Source organism: Macaca thibetana, chromosome 4 (assembly GCF_024542745.1).
Source record: "Macaca thibetana thibetana isolate TM-01 chromosome 4, ASM2454274v1, whole genome shotgun sequence".
Taxonomy (NCBI): Eukaryota; Metazoa; Chordata; class Mammalia; order Primates; family Cercopithecidae; genus Macaca; species Macaca thibetana.
Genome location: NC_065581.1, coordinates 63,634,200 through 63,657,390, shown reverse-complemented (window position 1 = coordinate 63,657,390; position 23,191 = coordinate 63,634,200).

Here is a 23,191-nt window from a genome sequence, read left to right as displayed (position 1 = left end):
CATGGAGCTTAAGGGTTATTAATGTCATTGAATCATTTATCTGTTAAAAAATGTATTATTTTATTCAACAGATATTTATGGAGTGTCTACTGTTTGCAAATTCTGTCCAAGGCATTGCTACTTGGCTATTTGTTCTTGTTTAGCATAAAAATCCAGCTTGATGAACTGATATCTAATATTAATTTCAGATACTAACTGTGTTCCTAGAGGTTTAATGAAGAAGATGGATATGACTAGATCTGGTAGGGAGACATAGCTATTTCTATGTTGCCTGTTGAAATTCTCTCTTAGGCTGGAAAAATATTTTTATTCAACAGCATGATGTTTAATTATTACATCTAAAACATAATGTATTTTTTGCTGATAGTTTCCAATTACATGTAAGTACATACACTTAGGGTTTTTTTTTTTTTTTTCTTTTTTTTCTATGGATTGAAATGTTTACCTTTAGTTTAAGTACTGATGAATATATAGCTTCCGTGAGTTAATTACAGAGGGAAATCTGGCTAATGATTTTTACAGATATAATTAGTCATTCCTAGTTGCCCACAAATGAGTTAAATGGGTCACACCACAGATGAAACTGTTTCAATTAAGGGTCACATTGATTCTAAGTTCTACTTTCCTTATGGCCTAAGAGGATGTCCACCATGGCATTTGGGACTGAGAGTTTTATATTCCATATAATAGCTTAAAGCCTTTTGACTTAGGCAAATAGAATACAACTGAACTCTTTTTCAGTCCCCTTCAAGTGGATGTGAGTCCTTTGGGGAAGATTTTGAGCAAGTGGGAAGAATTACTGTGAAAACAGAATATGCAAATTGGTTTAGGAACTTTTCTTCATATTAAAGAAAATTACTGAGTCCATTTGACATATGACATTACTTCTCCTAGAGTCACCACACAATGGTTTCAGGTTTGTGTTGATAATCAAAGTCACAAGATATAACATACTATATTAACTTAGACACAGGGAGAAAATACAAGATACATTGCATCTATATTTACATTTTAAAATCATCTTTATGGAATTTCAAATGGACATGCAATACAATTTTACCAATTTCAAATGTGTGATTTATGAGTTTTGACAAGAGCATAAAGTCATGCCACTACTGCCACCATAATTTTGATATAGAACATTTCTGTTACTTCCAAAACATCCTTTTGTGCCCCTTTTTTGATGCCCTTTCTACACCGTGACCCTTCGCAATCACTGCTCCACCACTACATTTTTTCTACTCTCTAAATGAAATTAAACTGCATATACATTTTCATGTCTGTATTATTTTACTTAGCATCACACTTTTGAGATTCATTCATGCATCGCATGTGCCAACAGATCACTCTTCTTAGATGTTGAGTAACAATCCATTGTTCAGGTATACCACAATTTATGATCACTACAGCAGTTGATAGAGATTTTCATTGTTTTCTATTTGTGATTATTACAAACGAAGTTGCCATGTTTTATTATGTTGTTGTATGAAATGATATGTCTTTATTTATCTTGTCTAGATACCTAGAAGTGGATACTTTGGGTTATAGGTAAAATGGAGTAAGCCACTGCAGCTTGTCTCTCCCACTGATTACAACTAAAAACATTGAGCAAAATACATAAAAGAACTACCTAAGGACTCTGAGAAGTAAATAATAGCAGACAGATTGGGGAAGGAAGCTAAAATTTGAAGAACAACAAAATGCTGGCAATAAGTTTCCTGGGTGGTTTCTTTTACTATCCCTTTATTCTCCGAGAAGAGAGCAGGCTAAATTAAGAAAATGCATGGCAGGTGTTAGGAAAACTTTGAAAAGGATTCTTTCCGGCCAGAGAGCTTGTGGAGAAAAGTTTCTGCCAGCCCTAGAGTGTAGGAAGAATGGCCATTTTTTTACTCTCTTTCTCACTCTCTCTCTCTCTGTGTGTATGTGTGTGTGTGTTTTCTTTTTTCTTTTCTGTCTTTGCCCTGAAGTAAGCACCAGTTATGGAATTAAAGTGCAGCTGTGCAGTTTGAAAAATGTGGGCACCTAAAACTCTAAGAAAAACTACTTCTCTCTCCGAATACAGAAAATGGGAGGCCTATTGTACTAAGAGTGTGAGAGGAATTCTTTCAAAGAAATTTTTTCTTTTAATGTATTTTTTTCCTAGATGCTTAATAGTTAACGTGTCCCATTTGTGTGGAAGCATGCAATGGTATGGGAAACTGAAACTCTGAAAGAAATCTGCATATATGGCCCATAATAACTGAGGTGGGGCCCTAGGAACTACATACTGGAGGTGGGGGAAGGGGGAGAGAAATACAAGAGGAAATATCCAAGGGAAATATCTGCCAGGGGATTACTAAATCTGTATGCAGACTGGACTTTTTCTAAGGAGTGCATGGGGGGAACACGCCCAAAGAAGTCCACAAAGACTTTGAGAATTAACTAGGATCTAAGCCATCATTCAAGTCCCAGATCAAACTAAGTGGCACATGTGAAGGAAAAACAAACAGTATAGCAAAGACTTGGAACTAAACTGATATTAAAACTGATGTGAACAGAAGATGAGAGACAATTTGCAGACCAAATTTAATTTAATACTGGCTTACTACACTATAATAAAAACAGAACTGAAATGAACATTCTGAGGAGGATTTTAAGAAATTTTATGATAATTTAGAGTCTCATACCATAATACTGAAAATATTCAGGGCATGGCTGGGCACGGTGGCTCACGCCTGTAATCCCAGCACTTTGGGAGGCCGAGGCAGGCGAAAAACGAGGAGATCCAGACCATCTTAGCTAACACGGTGAAGCTCCATCTCTACTAAAAATACACGAACATTAGCCAGGCGCCTGTAGCCAGGCGCCTCAGCTACTCGGGAGGCTGAAGCAGGAGAATGGCGTGAACCCGAGAGGCGGAGCTTACAGTGAGCCAAGGTGGCGCCACTGCACTCCAGTCAAGCAAGACTGCATCTCATTAAAAAATAAGAAGAAGAAGAAGAAGAAAATATTCAGGGTCATAATGCAAATATTCTTGACATACCAAAAACCAAGGGAAAAAAAAAAAAAAAAGGATCAATCTCCTTCTTCTTTTTTGTTTGTTTTTTGAAAGGGGATCTCTCTAAATCACCCAGGCTAGTCTCAAACTCCTGGGCTCAAGAGATCCTTTTGCCTCAGCCTCCGGAGTAGCTGAGACTACAGGTGCCAGCCGCTGCATCCAGCTTTACCAGTTCTTAAGGAGAAAGATGACCAATGCTAACCATGAGGTAACCTAGTTATTGTTATTAAGCAAAACTTTTAAAGCAACCACCATAACAATGCTTGATAAAATAATTGTTAATATACTTGAATTGTAAAAGAAATTCACAGTAGGTAAAAATAAACTACATAAAAGAAGCAAATATAATTTTTGAAACTAAAAACTACAATATGAAAAATTAAAAAAAAAAAAGATGGTTTAGTGGCTGGTTGGTGATAAAAATAGTAAGTCTGTGAAGTTGGAAACAGATCAACTAAAATGATCCTACCTAAAGAAGATAAAAACTAAATAAAATTAGCCAACTCTCAGGGCCTATGGGACAATATCCAAAGGTCTAACCTCCATGTCATTGTAGTCTCTGAATGATTGGTTCAGCAAAGATTTTTCAAAGAAATTATTATGGAAAACTTCTCAAATTTGGTAAAATTAATTGTACAGATTTAAGAGACTCAATGAATTTCAAACAAGATAAACTCAAAATAAACCATAAATAGACACACCATTAAAATATTGTCCAAAACCGAGAAATTGGAACGCTTTTACACTGTTGGTGGGAATGTAAATTAGTCAAACCATTGAGGAAGACAGTGTGGTGATTCCTTAAGGAGATAGAACCAGAAATACCATTTGACTCACCAATCCTATTACTGGGTATATATCCAACGGATTATAAATCGTTCTACTGTAAAGACACATGCACACATATGTTTATTGCAGCACTGTTCACAATAGCAAAGAATTGGAACAAAACCAAAGATAGAGAAATTCTTAAGGCTTTCAGACAACAGTAATACATATTGGGGAACAACAATTCAACTGACTTGGAGAATTGTACATTAGTAACCCCGAAGCCAGAGGAGAGTAGAATAATATTTAAAATTCTGAAAGAAATAGACTGTCAACTAGCAGTTCTATATCCAGCAAAAATATATTTCACACATAAGAGTGAAATAAAGATTTTATCTCATGGAGAATAATTGAGAGGATTCATCACAATAGGATCTGTTCTGAAAGAAATGCTACAGCAGGTTTTTTAGGCTGAAAGACATTTATAACAGAGAAACAAACAAACAAAAACAAAAACATGAAACTTTAGAAATTAATGAATTCTACTGCGTGTAAATTATAAAATATATTTACAACAATTTCTTAAAGCTCTAAGAGAGTATTGGGTTGTGCTGTAAGTGAATGTTTATGGAAGAAACTACTAAACTGCTTTCTGAAACTTGTGTACCATTTTACATTTTCTTCAGGACTCTGAGTTCCAGTTGCTCTGGATCCTCGTCCAACAATGGTTTTGTTAGTTTGTTTTAGCCAATCAAATAGGTATGCAGTGCGTGTACAACCTGTCAATCTTATGAACATCTTCAAAAGTTACCACATAATGCTGATGTTTGTCTCTTCAGTCACACAGGGCTCATATAACTGCCAAAGGACAAGGCTCCTACAGGTCACTTGGACATAGGTAACAAGGAACTTCACTTCTTATCAGTTTTTTCTATCATTGTAGTCAACTAGGTCCAATGCTAACATACTATTTCTCCCATCATGATGTGATTTTGCCAGGCATGGCATGCCATGCCTTTAATCCCAGGGCTTTGAGAGGCCAAAGTGGGAGGATCGCCTGAGCCCAGGAGCTCAAGACCAGCCTGAGCAATATACAAAGATCCCATCTCTACCAAAACAAAAAACAAAAATAATTAAAATTAGCCAGGCATGGTGATACATACCTGTGGTCCCAGCTATTTGAAAGGCTGAAGTGAGAGGATTTCCTGAGCCCAGGAGTTCGAGGCTACAGTGAGCCATGATTGTGCCACTACATTCCAGCCTGGGCTACAAAGTGAGGCCCTATTTTTAAAAAAAAAAATTTGGTTTCACTTATCAGAAGTTTTTAAATTACAAAGCAAGTAGTACACAATTTCTCACAGTCATCTTATTTCAATAGTTCCTAAAGGATAAGACATGCAAACAACATTATTCTAGGTTCTGTTGTTAACTGTTATTTATTCTATCGACTCTGTTTATCTGTTTAACTTCATCTGCACTTAACTTTTTATGTAGATATTCTTGGGCTTTTATGTAAGATACAATGAAGATATCTCAAAATCTTTGATTATTCACATCTTTAGGACTAATTTTTCTTGCTCTACTGCTAACGAAATACCTTTTAGAGTATGCTACCAAATAACCTGTGAATTGTGAAGTTTTCAATTCTTGCTAGTAGAAACATGAACAGTACCTGACTATTTTAGAGCCTTCGGTATTCTTTCCTTGCTCTTTTTGTCATAGGTGGTGATGGTAGTTATTCCCATGGCTTCACACAGTCTCTTGACACATATGTGGTCATCAGTACTCAGCTAAAGATTTGAGCAGAAACCTCTGATGACTGGCTATCCAAGGTTTCTTCTCTGTGTGGCAGCTTCCTCTCTTACACTCTTCCCTGTAAACTCAAGACACTTCAGTCTGTCTTGGCTCTGAACTCTCTCTCTTCAAAATGTGGAGTCTATCAGCCTCTGACTGGGTTCACTCTTCCTTCTCTCTGCCCTGGAAACTCCCTCTCGGTGATGTGAGGCAATCTGGGGACTCTCTTTCTTATCTCTTCTTGAGAAACATCTTGCCTGATGACCTACTGCCTGAAACCATTGTTATATACACTGTGTTCATCTTTTTTGTTTTGGTTTCAAAAGTAAGTGTAAATTTAATACTTGTCATTCTACCTTGTCTGGGAACCTTGATCATTTATTTCTATGTGTGTTTATTAAAAGCCTGACAGTAAAGAAGATTAATAAGGACACTTAGGCATAAATATTTAAGTAAAGGAGAATTTCCTGTTTGGGAAGACACCCACTGACACACATTCAGAAAAAGGGAGAGTGATATATTTAGATAAATGGGCAAGAGATATATTTAGAAAACTATGACATCAGTTTCAGCTGAGGCTTGAAAACAATTGATGCTGCATTCCAATTAAGGCCACTTTGCTGGATTGCAAACTAAATGACAGAAAACCTGTCAACCAACATCTACACTTCAAAGGAGCTTGAAAAGGTTAAGAAAAGAAGCATACGTGGAGTCCATAATTTTTCTGTTGACCTGTAAGCTTTACTACTTTAAGAGAGGTAATGGTTTGTTGTTCCTGCTCTTCATCATACACTCAGTAGAAGGTACTTGACCAGAATCACTTAGACAGCTTGAAATTCGTCACCTGATGTAAACCTGTGTGTGTGTTCACCTTACAAATCTTAGAATAAGAGATTTGCAAAGCTAGCTGCTGAGGGATGAGCCAAATTTGAGATGACTGGATTCACCATCTTGTACTTTCAGATTTTGTTAAACAAACATTTTGTCTGTTTCCTCTGCATTTATATGAGTTACAGCTGATAGTCAGGATAAGATTCTCTAAAATTCCTTCTAAGAGCTAAAGTGAGTGTACTTCACCATAGAAAAGCTAGAGTTATGTTCAGATGCAGAAGTGCAAGTAAATTAGAAAGCAATGAGTCAGGATGACAACCATAGGAAATTGAAGGTAAAAGGTTTACAAGTGTCAGCTGATTTTCTGAAGAACACATAATAGCAGTCATAGAAGAGCATAAAAATTATACTGATTACAAGTCCGTAGAGTATGATGTCTGCCTATAACACTACCTGTTAACTCAGCACTTGACTGCCTATTTGCCTCCTCATGTTCACTATGCTCCAACTTTGAAGTGTTCAGAATCAAAGTTGGTGGAAGAAAAATAGAAAGACAAAAAACTAAAAGAGAATAAATATACAACACCCCTTTCTTAAATGTCGACTGGCTTCCTAGTCTTCTGTCATGTGAGCTTGAAGGTGGGCAGGTTCAAGCAGGATGGAGAGGAAGCCACGACACTAAACCATTCAAAGTTTTCACTAGTACATTGGGTTGGATATTTTAATCCTCATTAGAGGAATCTTAATTATTTTAAAATTACTAAAAATACATGGAACTTACCAATGTTATATTTTTAGTAGAAGAAAATAATAATAAATTAAGCTGATTTTTTTAAAAATAGAAAACAATCCTTGAGGATTATGTCTTATAGGTTATCCTGGTTCACTAAAATACTTTTCCATACACATACAAACACATAAACAAAGACAGGGAGACAGAGCTTGGTTTTATAAATTTGGGTCTATGTTATAAATGACCTTGTCTGACTGACTTACTGAATATGGCACTATTTATTAACAGTAACTCCATTGATGAATCATGATTTTGACCTTTTTTTTCTATTGTTTTATATCTAGGCTTTTTTCCCCTGAAATATTTTTTTTTTCTTATTTATCTGGATTCCCATGTTCTGTGGTAGGAGCCGTGCTTTCTCTATTGGGAAAACTGTGGAAAAAACAGTGGCAAATGGCGAATGTGGCACGAGTGATTGTCAAGGGAATGTCAGTGTCTTAGGACTGTGTTTAATAGGAAGCCACACTTGCCACCAAGTACCCTGTGAAATATAGCAATAAGCAGCAGGTTCAAGAGGAGTTAATTATTCAACAATGTCAGTAGAGGCCACTTCACAACAAGGTTTAATGTGAATGATTAATGACGCTTAGCATCCCAAAGCTGCAGGACTAAATATGTAGATCAAGGGAAGAGTACACAAATGTTTTAGACACTTCATCAATTTTCTAATTTTTGTCTTGAATTGTCCAGTGACTACATCTATTAATAAGTTATAGATGCTACAAACCCATCTCTAGCTTCTAAATCGATGATCACAGGCAAGACAGCATCTCAGAAAAGCTTGTGTAACCTGCCACGAGCACCCACATCTTAGTTAACATGTCCCAGTAACGCTGACCCTGCCGTCTTTATATATTGGTTCCTCCAAGTTAGATCTTAGAAAATCCACCCAGAGAAAAGTTTGCATCTGAAGGTTTAACCATTTGTAAGGAGGAATGGCTCTGCAATGGCTCTTGGGCTCTCAGTAGTGTGTAGCAGAAAGAATTTGCCTGAAGACTCATCTCTAGTATGCAAAACTCAGCACACACCACTGGTTGGTTTACTATATGGAGGACAAGAGCACTCAATGACTATGTAAACCACACAGCAGTACAACTAGAAAGAAAATAGGTATATCCACATGCTTATGCCATTCTTGTCATCCTCACTATTCATTCTTAGGAATACATGAATAATAGAGCTAAGAGAAGGATAGAACTATACTTTCCAATATTTCTGAATATGTTAAAGTGATGGATGTTCTAATTTCATAGAAGGATAACAATAAGAAAGAATGGGACTGATGATCTCTACTGTCAGTTTTCTCAGATTCTACCAAATATTATCCTTGTTTTTCTCACAATTCCAAACTGCTGAAGTTTGTATGTTCATGAGGCAATGAACGACGTTTGTCCATTAACTGTAGATATGATTGAGCATTCGGAATGCTTTTGCCTCTTGGGATAGAGATCCTTAATCCTCAGTGGGTTTCTCTTCTCTTTGCTTGCATTTCTGTGGTAAAAATTCCAGAAGGTAAAACAAAATTTCTTTTTATTCCCATAGCCTTTTTATAATGTTGGAACACTTTAGACTTCAGATAATAGATAGATATTAGATAGATAGATAGATAGATAGATAGATAGATAGATAGATAGACTTGAAGGATAAATCTGCAGTGCTATGGTCTTCATGTTTGTGTCCCCTTAAATTCTTATGTTGAAACCTAATCACTATTGTAATGGTATTAGAGGGTGGGGCCTTTTTGGAGGTGATGAAGTTATAAAAGGCAGATACCTCATAAGTGGGATTAGTGCCCTTATAAAAGAGGCCCAAGGGATCTGAGCTAATTTGCTCCTGCCACCATGTGAGGGTACAGCTAGGAGACTCCCTCTACAAACAAGAATGTGAATCCTCACTAGATAGTAAATCTGCTGGTGCTTTGATCTTGGACCTCCCAGTATCCAGAACTGTGAGAAATAACTATATTTTATTAATAAGCTAACAAGTTTATCATATTTTGTTATAGCAGTTGAAAGGAACTGAGACATGAAGTCAGGCTATTACTGTCTTATTTGAACCCAAGCAATCTTCAAGAATTTAAGGATATTTATATATGTTGACTAATTTGTAATTCACCCACCAGTAAACCAAGGTCATATCATAGAAGGATGCAATAGTTAATACCGATGGGGATTGAAATTTCCACATATCATTTACCTTTGTTACACAAATTTATATAATATGATATTAAACTGAACACCGTGTAAAATCATGCATTGTTGTGATATTATATACATATTGGTTTCCATCTAAGTTTCTGGATCATAACTCCCATAGCCTTTTTATAACGTTGGAACACTTTAGACCTCAGAAGCATGCCTCAGAAAAGTATCTCTTTCTCTCTCTCTTTTTTTTTTCTCTCTCTCTCTGACCTTTTCTCGCATTCCTGCTCACTTTTGTTTTTGCTTTTGTTTTTGCTTTACTTCTCAAGGCAGGAGTCTCCCCCCACATTTTTGTCTTGCACCTGGCCGTAAAGAAATTCCCCGACCTACCTTATCTGATTGAAGGTCATAAAACCTCAATTTCATAAGGCATCCTGCTCCATACCTGAGAGGAAGAAATGCTGCATAAAGAGACCAAGAATAATATCAATAGACATGCCTTACTGGGTTCCCCCATCAGTCTGTCAGTACTAAATCAGACATACCCCTTTGTCCAACCACATTTTGACATGGTTTTCCATGCATTGATCATGGCTATCCAGTGAATTCTTCATAAAACACCCAAGAGGACAGGACTCAGGGAGCTTCTGGTATAGCTGAACATGTTCAGGTTCCTGGAGGAAGGCATGCCTGGGGAGGGCATGGAAGCTCCACAGCATTTCCTGCATACCTCATACTATGCATCTCTTCATCTGTATCCTTTTTCATATTTTGTAAATAAACTGCTAAGTGTAACTAAATGTTTCTCTGGGTTCTGTGAACTGCTCTATCAAATTAATTAAACACACAGAGGGAGTCATGGGATTTCCGGTGAGTCAATTGGTCAGAAGTAGAGATAAAACAACCTAGGCCTTGTGATTGGCATCAGAAGTTGGTGGGGGGAGAGACAGTCTTGTGCAACTGACTTCCTCAAACTTCCAGGTCTGATGCTGTCTCCCAGTAGGTAACACCAGAATTGAGTTGGAGTGGAGGACACACAACTGGTGTTGGCTATAGAATTCATTGCTCATTTATTGGTGGGAAAAAAGTCTTCACACATTTGGTCACAGAAGTCTTCTGTGTTGATTGTTGTGGTGTTAGAGCAGAGGAAAAACAGCTTGTGTTTTTATTTTCACTCAATTGCATTAGGTAGTAATTGATTTTTAGTCTATATCTCCTAAACATGTTACAACTGCACATCAAAATGATCCCCAAATTGTTATTTTAATAATAGTGACTTCTAAAAAACAGCATTATTGAAATATAATTAAATTAACATACCATAATACATGCCCTTTTGAAGTGTATATGCCCTTTTGAAGTGTATCACCACTATTTAATTTTAATGTATTTTCATCACCTTCAAGAGAAAACCAATAAGCATTAGCGGTCACTACTCATTCTCATCTCCCCAGAGCACTACGAATCACTAATCTATTTTCCGTCTCTGTGAATCGCCTAGTCTGGGTAATTCATATACATGGAATCATAAAATATGTGGATTTTGGTGACTAGCTTCTTTCATTTATAATGATTTTAAGGTTTCTCCATATTGTGATGCGTATCAGTACTTCATTCCATTTTCATTGCCAAATAATATTCCATTGTATGGATATGTATGGACACATACATTCCATATGTATGACCATTGTATGGACACATTTGCTTATTATTGCTGATTTAATGTATTTATTTAGTAAGTCCAACAACTGAGCTTCTCAGGGACAGTTTATATGACTTATTTTACTGTCTATGGATTATGCCTTTCTATTTTTTTATGCCTTGAATGCTTTTGTTAAAAACTAGGTATTTTATATAATGCAATTTGTCAATTCTTGAAATTCTTTCCCAAGATGACATTGTTGCTATTTGTTGTTGTTTTTCTTGCTGTTGTTACTTATGAATTTAACACAAATATTTATTGAATGATTCAATAATTATGTGACTTTCCTAAATTCTGTAAAGTCTATATTCTTTGTGACATGTGGTCACTGAAATCTGCTCAGTTAGCATAGTTGTCAACTCATAATTGGACAGAGATTTCCTTAAGATTCTTAAAACAACATATTTTAGTTTAGTTTTGTGTTTTTTTCTTAGGGACTTCGTGTGTATTTTGTAGCATATTTTCAACATTCTGGCAGGCAATTTTTAATTTTTCTTTAGTGTTCATTTTCTGCTTGTGAAAGACTCTAAGTCAGGTAGAGGCAAAAGATTAGTGTTTTGTAGGTCATTTAGTCTGTCATTCCTGAGCATGTGCCTAGCCCTGCACATGCACGTGAACTTCCACATTTCTAGGAATAGATCTCAATTGTTCAAATCTCATACAGGAATCTCAATTTTCGCTTTAGGTTTTTGTTTGGCCTTTTGTTTTGTTATCACACCCTAATAAGCTGTGATATTAAATAATTGTCACAGATTGTTATCAGGAAATGCCCTAGAAAAAAGGCTGTCTACACTGAACAAAATCTGAATTAGATCAATTAACACTAACCCCAAAAATCAGGTTTCCATAGTTAAATGCTCCTCAGATTGTTTTAAGCCCATTGTTAATATTCAGAGTTCTGAAAGTTGATTTTGATAATTTTTGTTAGCATTCTCATTGTTTTTAAGGAAGATGTAGAATCTTGGGGTTCATTAAAATGCCATTATGGAAGTACTTTGCAGTAGCTAATAAGATTCTTTGTTTGACCAAACTTTAGTCATTCTCCTAAACCCTATCCTCGTCCCATGTGTGCACTTCCTTGTAAAGACCAATTTTAGCAAGAATCCTCATTAAGTCTGTTTAGCAAGAACACCCCACCCTTTATATCTGATTATCCTCAATATCTGATCAGGTCCTTTATCCTTCACAATCTCCCTGATGATATCGAATTACTCCAGCCTGTCTTCAGCAAGAGTTCAGTTAGGTTATTTTGGTTAGAATATCCTTTATTATTGAGGCTTCCTCTGCAGTTTTCCATCTGCTGACCACCTCTCTGTTCCTTGGCTGTGAATTTCTACTGCCCTGTGCTGTATTTAGAGCTGAGGTCAATCTCTGTATCCCACAGCAAAATTCCATTGCAATGGTCCCAACACCGGTATCAATAGCCTTCATCACCCACCTTGAGTAAGTCTTCTATATGGTGCTTTAGCAAGTTTCACTGAATTTTTTTTTTTCTTTAATACTAACTTAAACATCTAATAGATGAAATATAATACCTGAAGGACAAGACGTTTTTTCTTTTTTCTACTGATTTTCCTCAGCGATTATTGCCCGGTACATAAGACAGAATTCAATGAATATTTCTTAAAATGATTCAATATATTATGTTGTGTTGTTAAGTTGAAGGTCTTCACATATTTTAACTTTCAAGAAAAATAAATTGGGTATATGTACCATACTTAAAAGAATAACTCCATTATTTTTAGGTTGTGACTTTGTGCTAGCAATATGCCTATTGGCTATTCTCTCTGTGAGCTGTCACTGTCAACACTCTTCTCTGTCCTTCCTTTCCCTATGTTTTATGAATTATTTCTCTAATGTCTTTTGATATGACATAATATGACAAAATACAATGTGACATGGTATTATATAAGATAATCTTTGTTCAATTAAAATGTTCAATTAGGTCTGATTCTTATTTGAAATATTCCGATGACTTCCCATTACCTGAATTATAAATTCCAAACCATCTGTTCCATCATAGAAGATACAAATATACCCTCTTAGTCAGAATTGTTTATTCTTTTTTGCTACTATCAGCAAAAAAGATCAAGTGTAGTTTGATCTTTTTAGATCAACTGTAATTTGAGGCTACATGTTATTAAAGTTGAAAGTTAGGGCTTTGAAAGTTCATATTTTACCTCCAAACCCTATTGCTATTCCTTTTTAGGTGTGTAAACATTTCCTGGTAATGTCACTTTTATGAGTCAAATTTTCTTCATCTATAAAATGGAATAAATCATACCACTTTGACAAGATTATTAGAAAGGTTTAATGAGATAATGCATTTATTTAGCAAAGAATGAGTGACATAAGATGCTAATATCTGGTAGGAGTGCATTTATAATTGGTAAGTACTAATATTAGTAACTCAATATTGTCATTCTTATCATACAATGCTGATGATGAAATTTCAAGTAGCATTCCATACTTTGTGATATATGCATGTCTCCCTTTCTGTACTGTAAGTTGAGAGAAAATATACCATTCCCAGGAAATGCTTATTTATATCAATTAGCATAGTACCTGGGGCAGATGACGTACTCATCAAATAAAAGTTGAATAAATGGATAAGATTAATATCTACTTATTTCAGTGTATACACATGTATTTTATGAAAATATTTGTTATTTAAATAAATGTAAATAACTCATATCAATAACAGAACCTCTTGAATATATTTGAGCTTATAAATTATCCAGATTTCATTTTGATAAATTCTCCTTTCTAAAATATTAAGACTAAATCCATAAAATGCAAACATAATTATTTAAATTATTCACTCAGGTTTAAAACCAATCCTGTTTTTTTTTTTTTTTTAATAAAGTGACTGGGAATTCTATTAGTCTGTTTTCACACTGCTATAAAGTACTACCTGAGACTAGATAATTTATAAAGACAAGAGGTTTAGTTGACTCAGAGTTCTGCATGGTTGGGGAGGCCTCAGGAAACTTACAATCATGGCAGAAGGTGAAGAAGAAGCAAACACCTTCTTCACAAGGCATCAGGAGAGAGAGCAAGGGGGAAAACACTATACTTCTTAAACCATCATATCTTGTGAGAATTCATTCACTGACTATCATGAGAACAGCATGGGGAGAATCCACTCCCATGATTCAATTACCTCCCACCAGATCCCTCCCCTGACATGTAGGGATTACAATTTGACATGAGATTTGGACTCAAAGCCAAACCATATGAGGAATTTAGTCAAAGCAATAAACCTGTTTCAATAAGTTGTCTGAAAAACGTTAAACAAATAAGCTGATTAAAGTAGATATATTAGAACTTTCTTGACATTTGATCAAAGTCAAATGAAGTAATATTATGTTTTGGATGAAAAATTAATACTTTTATTCTTCCATAAGAAATATACTCTGACAGTCTAAAATTTCTTTTTTGAGCCATAATCAGTTCTATTTAATAAATTACAGTTAATTGTTATCACTGAGAATATACATAATAAATTTACATCATAATTTTGTTTCATTACAGCCTCTTAAAAATAAAGAATCTGCTTAAGAATGAGGAGAGTGGGCATCTGTAACAGAGACACTACCACAAATGTCTCTGTTGACCCTAATAACACAACAATAGGATTAAAAGTACTTGCAAGTTATAGGATTTGCCAATTATGAAAATATTTTAGATTCACATTCAATGATTTATAAAATCAAAATGGAATATTATATTAGTTCCCTTTTGCTGTGGTATTTTATTTCAAAATTACCACAAATTCAGAGGCTTGAAGCAATGTGAGTTTAGGTCAGAAGTCTATCTATTGTATGGCATGGTGTATATAATTAATAATAATATATTTTATTCTTGAAAATGATAAGACAGTTGGTATTTTCACCACAAAAATGATAACCGTGTGAGGTAATGTACATATTAATTATATTTGACATTTTACATTATATATACACTTGAATCACGTTGTACGTAATAGATATAATTTTATGTCAATTAAAACTGAAATTGAAAAATAAAAATTCCTCCACATTTTATTTTTTTCTGTTTTATTATTTTAATTTTTATTTTTTGTGGGTACAAAGTAGGTGTATGTATTTATGGGGTACAAGAGACACTTTGATACAGGCATGTAATGCATAATAACACATCATATCAAAACTCATCTCAAAGTTCTGTGATTTGCCTAGAAAACCCAATCCAGAAGAGAATTGGATATGATTTTAAGAATATGTACAGAATCAGAGAAAATACAAATATATTTGCAGTAGTGGAAGAACTTTAGAGGGGACATAAATGCTGGTTGAGATGTATTAAGAAATCTGAAAATATACAAGGCATAGATAATATCACATTATGTAAACGTGAAACACTGCTAATTTCTGTATGTTTGACAATAATACAGTGGTGTGTGTGTGTGAGTCTTTCTGTCTGTGTGCACACACACGCTACAGAAGTTTTGTGGGAAATTGGGTGAGATGACTACATACACAGGAATACAAAGGGACACTTAACCATGTATCTTCACTATCCTCATTGATCTCCCTCAACCATATTTCTTGCTAGCTGCTCTCTCCCATATATTCCTCTTTCTCATCCTTATAAGTCTTTTCTCCGTCTCATTAATCTAGATTTTTATTCTACCTGGGAATGTCAAATTGTTGATATTCTTTTAAAATACCTCTAATTTGAAAATACATTTGATGGTATCAAATTAAGGGTCTGGAAATAGTTCAGTTCATGAAATAACTCTGAAAAAGAATTACAATTAAAGGGAAAAAGGTTTAGCTACCATTTAAGAATTGTTTCAAGAGTATTTAGAAATAACACCATAATGTGGGAATAAATTTTTCTGGATTATAAAATACTTGATATTCCTAGAAATTGAAGGAATTGAGCAAAATTAAAACTGAAAAATTGTACATTATACCAAAATGTGCCAGTTTCTAAAGACAAATGAAAGTGATAGAGTATTACCTTTGATTTCTAAAAGTAGAAGTCTGGTTAGTTTCAAATAGGAAAACATATATTAACGCATCTAAAATAAATATTTAATTTTTTTATGTAACATTAGACTTGTTAGAATAACCCGTATTCAGAATATTTATGTGCTTTCATAAGGCACCACACCTAATGCATTTGCTATGAAATGTACAATAAAAATATTAACATTATCAAAAAGTATGTTTGAAAATTATGTGACAGTATATTCTTGTTTCCAGTCAAAATTTCACTTTATTTAGATTGAATATTATCTATTAGAACATAAAAAGACATAAAAATTTGAGAAAAAGGACCCCAAATAGATTAAATACAATGGCTCATTGTAAAATTAACTTCTATATGAAAATAATCCAATATTGAATTTTCTATGACACTTAAAACAGATAGTACTGTATAAATTTTCTTTTTCCTTTAAATTTGTGTAGAACTATAGTATTCAAGTATACATTGCCTATACTACTATCCACAGAAAGATCAGAGTCATCTACAAGGTTAGGAAAAGCAAGGAAAGTTTGAGAATGACATCGATTACTAGCTAGAAAATGAGACTAAAGTTGTCTCTTGAAGGTAGATGTTATTATGAAAAATTAGAACAATATAATTATTTTACAGTACTAAACATAAAGATATAATATTATTCGTTTAAGATAAAATGTAAGAAGATTAAAGAACCCTTAACATAAAATCATGATTTAAGTTTAAAAGGTGAAACAATTACTTTATATAATTTTAAAAATATTTCCTTGCAGGATACTTACTGGGTTTTTTGTTTTGTTTTGTTTTATTTTGTTTCTCTTCAACTTTGATTTTAAGTTCAGGGGTACATACACAGGATGTGCAGGTTTGTTACATTGGTAAACATCTACCATGGTGGTTTGCTAGACAGATCATCCCATCACCTAGGTATTAAGCCCAGCATTTATTAGCTTTTCTTCTTGATAATCTCCCTTTCCCCACCCACAGGCCATACTCTGTGTTTCTCCCATGTTCTCATCATTCAGCTCCTACTCATAAGTGAGAAAATGTGGTGTTTAGTTTTCTGTTCCTGCGCTAGTTTGCTGAGGATGATGACTTCAAACTCTATCCATGTCCCTGCAAAGGACATGATCTCATCCCTTTTTATGGCTGCATATTATTTCATGGTGTATATGTGTCACTTTTTTTTTTTTTTTAATCTGGTCTATTAATGATGGACATCTAGGTTGATTCCACATCTTTGCTATTGTGAACAGTACTTCCTTGCAAGACATTTCTAAGCCTCCCATATAATACTCCTTTCTACCATTGTGGGAGACATAATATTGTCCAAAGAGGAGATTAATTCTGCTGTCTCACCACTTATGTTCTTAGGATTTAATTTAAACCTTATTGATGGCAAAAGCAGGTCTAAGTACCACTAATGAAAGTCTAATGAATATTAAGAGTTAGAGAAGTTGAGAAGAAATTCATAAGGTTTAGAATCAGTTCATAGAAATAAGGGGGCAAATTATATTTTACAAGATGTTTTAGATTACAAATACTCATGCACTGCAAAAATACAAATTGAACTAGCTAGCCTATGATGAGACTGAAAGATGTAAGTAGTTAAATGTGATATTCAGAAGGTCAACATACAATTTTTTACTTCAAAATTATCTGTGTGACTCTCATTCTTTAATTTCACGTTTTCTATGTTGATATACTCTTATTTTAAGATACACGTCATATCAGGTAACAAAAACAATGGAGTGGGAGATTTGCCTTCAGAAATAGAATTCAAACACATTTGTGTGAAACTTGGTGTCTCTAAATGTGCAATATATGGGACAATATATGTCCAAAAATCTGGACAGAATCAAAGCAACATTTTAGAACTTAAGTCATGTAAAAGCATCCAGCAGGAGTAGAGGTAATCTATTAAATCATGAACACTGAAAATTTCTCCTAAAAAAAATCTAGCATATACACTCAGAGAGAAATGAGGACATTATATATAGGGGAATAACTCTTGGAGAAACAAGAAATTGATTTTCATTTAATATTTAATCTTTTTGTAAAATGGAAGAAACAATCTTTGGTGATTTGATTATATTTGATGTTTGTCTCTACATTGTGGTAGTTTGGAGAGTACAGTAATTCATTCAATGTACCCTGTATGTGTTTTAGTAGAGTTGTTCCTACAGAGTTTGTAGTACTGCATACTATACAAACAACATGAAAATCGAGCATTGCAAATAACTCTTTTGATTAATATGCAGAAAATCCATAGGCAATTCTGACATAAAAAATATTTATTCTCGCTCCTTACTCTCCATCAGCTACCAGAAACATAATGTCTCACAATAATCCTAAGTGTTCTTGAAGATAGGATAGTTCTTACAGAGACAGATGGTGTCATTTAAAATATTCACAACCACCTCAGTCGTGAGGGGTTGTCAAGTACTGTATAATAAGAAACTGGAGCAAAACAGAAAATTTAGGCTAATAGGAGATAATGGAAAAACAATGTTAATACAAATACTTTTAAAATGTCTTAATATTTAAATGTATCAATATTTACCCTTTACTTCCTCCAGCCCTCTGTCCTTCCCCGACACCTTCTTTTCTTCTTTTCTCTCTTCCTTTCATATTATGGTCTTCTAATTTAAAAAAAATTTATCTGTGATTATTTCTTAGAAAATATGTCCCATTCGATTTTAAAAGAAACCTTAATATTTGTATTTTTTTCTGAGAAGGAAATGTGTTAGCAACATAGTATCCTGTGATGCAAAAGGACTGTTGATCAATGTATCACCAGTGCTTCTAAATGTGTTTAAGAAAAAATATCTATTTTAGTTAATCTATATATTTTTCATCATTTTTATTCTAATACTGCAAGCCATTTTATATGTGGACATGGCTAAAGCAATGCAATTCAAAATTTCCAATACTGCTGTACCGATATTTGCACATTGCCTATAATACAGAATATTGTCTGAGGGTTATTTGCCTCATTCTTCCTCAACAAAAGTAATTGAGTAAAAGCAATGGCTTCAGAATAATGTCAGACATGCACATATCTGATCTCAGTGTATAACCATTGTAATGTTTTCATGGATGTACTTTTACACCAAAACTGGACATTTGGTGAAACTCTTACTCCTCAGCTTTGATTCTCACCTCTGTATGACCATGTAAATTTTCCCCATCATCCTCCAAAGGCCCTTCATTGTTCTAGGGTAAAGTCTAATCATCCTTAGCATGGCTTATAAGGAGCTTTATGATCAAGCCTCTGTTGATCTACACCACACACACACGCGCGCGCGCACACACACACACACACACACACAGAGTCAACTCCTTAGTGCAATCTTCTCCAACCTCCTTATAGATGTTTAAGTCAAACAGTTAACACTGTAATTTTCTTGTATGATACTTACTAGAGTTTGTAAATGCAAAACTGTAACCTCTATGGAGCAGGGTCTATATTTGTTTTGCTCACCAATATATCTCTAGGACACTGCAGAAGAGAGCTGCTGTCAAAATAAGTATTTCAAAATTAAGGACTGGTTTGTTATATATTTTCATTTTTTTTCAAAAGCTCATATTTTTATGCTTTACTTTTTAATTATTTAATCTTTCCAGTATAATTTTGTATTCATACTTATATATAAACTTCTACTTATGTACATTTAAGTTATTAACTTTAATCCTGGCATTGTCAGAATTGGTCCTTTTCTTCAGAATTCTACAACCATTTTACTGCTCAGACTCTTGCAATTAAATCTAATTATTGTATCTTCATGTTTTCACTTGGAATAGTAGTTGGCTATTACCTGAGATTGATTTCAGGCCAGAATTTTCAAGATTTGGCTTTACTTGATTCCTGTTTCTCCTGCTGCTCATTCCATTTCTTGGTCTGCAATGACTTTGCCCGTTTGCTTCGACGGCCTGAGAGCTGAACTTTACTTTTTTTTTTTTTTTTTTTAGTGTCAGATTGTGTTAAACAGATTGGTGGTAGAGAGTGTTGGTTGAACAAGCTTTGATTAATAATGCAGTGACAGCCCCCAGCCATGAGTAGGAAGGAACTGCCTGAACAACATTCCTCAGGTTTGCATGACACCTGTGGTTCTTACATCTGAGCCTGTAATGCCAGAAGAGAAGCACCTGTCTAGAAATTATTTTATTTTATTTTATTTTATTATACTTTAAGTTCTAGAATACATGTGCAGAACTTCCATTTCAATACAATAAATCAGTTTTCTCATTGTACCCTTTGGAACCTGTGGGTGGTTTTGAATCTCAAATATTGACAATCAATGATTGTCTTTTCATATATTTGATTGCTCTGTTGCTTTCCCAGTAATATGGGTCCTCTTTGACTTGAGTTTTAATATTCATAGCATTATTGACTTCAGCTTATCTAATTTTGCTTCAAACTCAACTCTGTTTTTGAGTGTGTGTTTCTTCAAAGTATATCATACACCAGCTTCCTAATATAGTTTAGATTTTATGGTAAAGTGAAATTTCCAGTGCCCTTAAATATGTTGCCTTTAACATATGGTGCCTCAATTTATTTTCCAATGTCAATATGTAATTAATAAACAAAAAATAAAAATAAGGGCATGGTGCAGTGACTCACACCTGTAATCCCAGCACTTTTGGAGGCCAAGGTGGGTGGATCACTTGAGGTCGGGAGTTCAATACCAGCCTGGCCAACATGGTGACACCTCATCTCTACTAAAAATACAAAAATCAGCCTGGGTGTGGTGGTGGGTGCCTGTAATCCCAGCTATTTGGGAGGCTGAGGCAGGAGAATTGCTTGAACCAAGGAGGTGGAGGTTGCAGAGAACCGATATCAAGCCATTGCACTCCAGCCTGGGCAACAGGAGTGAAACTCTGTCTCAAAAAAAAAAAAAAAAAAATATATGCTTAAATATTTTGTAAAGCATAACTCCTACATAGAAGTGTTGGATTTAGCAGATAAAACTAAAGTACACTTAATTAAGTATGTCTTAAATTACATATTCCTATATTTACTCATATAAAGTAGTATTTGTTATTTATCTGAAATTCACTTTAACCTGAGAGCCCTGTATTTTACCTAGCAACCTATTATCACACATTATCTAATATTTGTAATTTATACATTTATTTTTATTAATAGTTAAACCAGAATTGGCAGATATCAGAAACTTTAGATTTCAGACCTAGAAGGAAGTCTTTAGAATAATTATTAACTATTAAATGTTTTGCATATAAAGTATTCATTTTATAGAGCTATTTTTTAAATTTCAGGATTTTTTGACTTTAAACCACGTCTTTAAATGGGTGCTTATGTAATTACTTTTTTGAGTAATTTTTGTGATCATAATTTTTGTTCTTTCCTTTTATGCTTGTCACTATAACCTCTGCCATTTGTACTACATTTATTTTTTGTTATGTGTTTCTCTATTTCCTAAGTGGATTTTTCTTAATTCATTTTGAATTTTCAATTGCTTTCTTCTTGTTATCTATTCTTCCTGAAGAAATCCCATAAATCAGCTAAACACCTGAGTCAGATTAAAAACTTTATTAATTGATGTGCCAAGAAATATTTTAATGATATTTAATATTTAACAACATTAATGATTTAATAACTTTTATTACTGACCACAAAAAATAGGTAAAAATCCCCTGAAAGGTATATGAGAGACATTCAGCTTCTTAAATCAAATTATTAATATATGTAACGAACACAGCTGTACTTGTATTTTTTTGGAAAGAAGAGATTACTCAAGAAAATGCTTTTGTACTTAAATTATCATACAGAAGAATACATAACTGAAACATTTCCAAAAATTGAAGTATAATAAAAATACATTGCTGTGAAACATTTGCAAAGACATGCAGATTCGTTCAGGAGTAGGCCCATTTTAAGAATGTAAACATTTCAGGCACAACGGAAACAATTCCAGCAATAAGTCATTGGTTTGTCAAAGCCAGTCTAATAATACCCTTATTAACTATTTTGTGAGTGCTTACTGTGTACGAGCCAGGATTGCACTTAGCTAACATTTTACCTTCATTTCCATGTCCTATCTTTACTTTAACACTGTGAGATAGCAATATTCTTCTTGCTTTTTAGAAGAGAAAATGTATGGCTTTTTAGAACAGATTTTTTAAATTTCAAAAAATAAAATGTATATTAAGCAATTATATTTAAATGTGCTTTAACATTTAAAGGTAGGTAAAATAAAAATAGGTAACTTTTTTTTATTTTTATACCATTATCACTACTTAGGTTTTACTGGGGCAGAAACTCTCATTGCTCCTCACAAGGAAATAGACTATTGCATCTGAGACAATTGCATACTAACACAGTTACACCTCAATTTCCACCCCAGTATGCTAAATGCTAGCAGTGATTTGGGGCAAAATACCCTCGGGCTTCATTTTCTTGTCTGTAAATTTAGATTAACAGTCACTGTATCACAGGGCTGCTGTGGCAATTAAATGAGACAATACATAAGATAGATTTAGTATCTGGCTCATAGTCAGCATTCAATAACTTCTGGTAATCATTAATTTAACTTATGGTAGACTAAATTTTTCCAGGTCAGGTTTTGTCTCTCTTGTTATCACGTTTTTCTTTAGTTTATATTGAGTCAAAATTGTCTTTTGGCAGTTTTCCTCAGTGTTTATCTCACCTCAGTTATCAGAGGTCCATTTTGCCTTCCTAAATTCTTAGTTTATCTATTTTTCCTGCTTCTAATCAGCCAAACAAATAGACCATTCTATTACCAGGGGATTTTTCTCATCCAACACTCATTTTTCTATGTCACATTGCAGAAGCAAGAAAAAAAAAATGATCTGCTATAAAGCATGCATTTAACAATTTTTTTTTTTGAAACCCTGACACTGAAAAAAAAAAAAACAAATCTCATTGCTTATCCCTTTAGAATTAGGTTGGGGGTAAAAGGTGGGCAAGAAGGAACTCTCTGTCTTTTCCATATAAGCAACTGCCTTGAATAATTGACACACTATATGAAATTATCTAAAAACTTTAAAACATGATAAAACTTTATTAGGTTTTTAATTAAAAAGTTAAGAAATGGTCATCATGCTAAGTCAAGCAAACTGGTATTATGACTATGTCCCTTCTTCTTAAGATA